This window comes from Empidonax traillii, unplaced genomic scaffold, assembly GCF_003031625.1.
Source record: "Empidonax traillii isolate 1590-97213 ecotype Southwest subspecies unplaced genomic scaffold, ASM303162v1 scaffold527:size1067160, whole genome shotgun sequence".
NCBI classification, from domain to species: domain Eukaryota; kingdom Metazoa; phylum Chordata; class Aves; order Passeriformes; family Tyrannidae; genus Empidonax; species Empidonax traillii.
The window spans coordinates 520,953-523,367 of NW_020955720.1; positions in this window are offsets into that span (position 1 = coordinate 520,953).

Here is a 2,415-nt window from a genome sequence, read left to right on the forward strand (position 1 = left end):
GCCATAAAGAGTGTTCACTCTGTACACCTGAACAAGTCTGGGGGAACTTGCAAAAAGGAACCTCTGCACGGGATTTGGAAGAAAGGACACAGGTATAAACAAGCTGGAAGCACAGGCAGGCATTTTTATCCATTTTGCAAACTAGCAGTGGATACCCATGGGTTGGAGATTAACTCTACTTCAGACAAACAAAAACACAGGGAAGGAAATTTTTTTAGTTTCTCTACACATAAAACTTTCCTATTACGAGAGGAAGAACTAGCAAGAGTTAAGAAAGAAACAGGAAATAGAGAAGAATAATTTCTTAGCTACAGCATCACAGGCATGACCCTCAATTGTGAGGCATTTGCCCACACTGTGCCCAGGTCCGTCCTCTGACTCACAACCACAGAAAAGACTGAAAATGCTCAGTTAATACTAGTATAGAAGCATGAGCTCTACAGAAGCATCAAGTTTAATAAAAATAGTGCATATACTTACAATGAAGAAGGAAACTTAACTGGAAAATCCTTTCAGACTGTAGATATTGGCTGCATTTTCCTACTGCATTTGTACTGGCATTTAACAGGTCTGCTCTGCTTAACAAAGGCCCATTCCACTAAAGTTTCAAACTCAGTTCCCATGTCCATTAAGGAGCCTTTTTTTTCCCCCCCTCTTCTTTTCTCCCAAAATTTTTTGAAGGCTCAATTATTTTAAGCTAAAAAATTTTAAGGCATGCAGCTGTAGGCACACCAGCAAAGTGCAAGATAGCAACCTTATCATGATGCTTGCACAGGGTCTGCTGTGAACCTGTGTTGGGGAGTCTCACAAGCAAGATTGTGCTTCCAATTACACCTCTGCAGAGCTAAAAGTGGGACCTTCCTAAGACCCTGGCTCTGGAGTTCTATATACACTTGCCTCCTGAGGGGCAGGTGTATGTGCTAAAGCCCAAATCAGGAATTAGCAAATACTTCCCCAATTCCTTGGCCATCAGGACCATATATCCTACTGAAAGGGGACTGCATGACCAAGGGCCTGAAACAAGCACTGGTTCTGTGAAACTTCTTGAGGTAACACACCATTTCAAGACTTCCCCCAGAGCTGGAGAAGTTCACCACTACTATATTTAATAACAAGCAACAGGGAGTATCTTCTGAAAAGGGATTTTTAAACATACACACTTTATTCAGCAAGCACGTAACAAAGATCCCTGTGACATACCTTTCCAACATTTTTCCATTCAGCCCTTGGCATCAAGTTCCAGGATAATCTCTTCCTGCCCAGTTTTGCCTTCTCATTGAAGGAAAACCATTAAAAGAGACCCCATTCTTTTGTACCTTCCAGTTCCTTCTGTCACCTGATCTGCCAGGCAGGACCTTGGGGTTAACTGCCATGCTTTTAAATCCCAGTCTGCAAGACAACTTTCCTGTAACTTGGCCATTTCTTTCAAAAAGTGCTGCTGTAGCACATGGACCAAGTTATTCAGGGGCTGGTCACCCTTTCACATCCTTGCCATGTCTTCTCTGTGTTACTCTGCAAATCCAGTCCCTGGGGAGATAAAAAGGTTAACAGAGAGGGCACAAAACAGCCTCAGAGCACAAATACATACTTTGTGTTGGCTGTGGACAGTGAAGGTGATAACTGCCTTACATACAGCAGTGAAGACTTCAGTTAGTTGTTAACAAGTTTCCCAACAGTACTCACTGGCATAATTTGCCTAGGATAGACTGGAGTCCATAAGAAATCTTGAAGAACAGGTTAAAACAAACACACTGGGAATAATTAAGATGCAAACGATGTTGCCTTAGGGTAGAGAGGCATAGGGATCACCTATGCACTGAAAAACATTCTCAAGTAGCTTCCTGGTGATACAGACCGAAATGGTTAGTAAATAACCAAGCTGCTGCCAGAGGCTCAGGTTAGGATCTGTCAGCACTGCGAACTACTTGCTCAAATATGGATGGGATCCCAGGAAAAGTAGGGGAATCCTAGGAAGAGTGTCAGAATATCCATTCTGCACACACAGAGGGACAAAGTCCAACCCAAACAGAGCAGATTCCTTCCCCTTGCCATCCAAACTTACGGTTTAGTTAACAGGACGCTTTCTCAGCCTGTAAAATACAGTATCACCTCCTTCAGAGCACACTGTAAACCACAGTATTATTCTTCTGTAATTGCCATTTTTGAACACCTGACACATATTTATAAAACAGCTATACTATGAACATAAGGGAAAGAGTAGCCTTGTACATAGGTTAGGAAATACAGTTCAACTATAAAGTGCACACCATTCACCAGTTCATGTTCTTCTCTTTGTTCATTCATCCCAAATAACCACATTTGAAGGCCTTCATTCATGCATAGGCTGGACAACAGCCTAAGCTTACAAATCCCGCTCCAGAGCTGAAAAAAATATAAAACATCTATGCTGAGCCC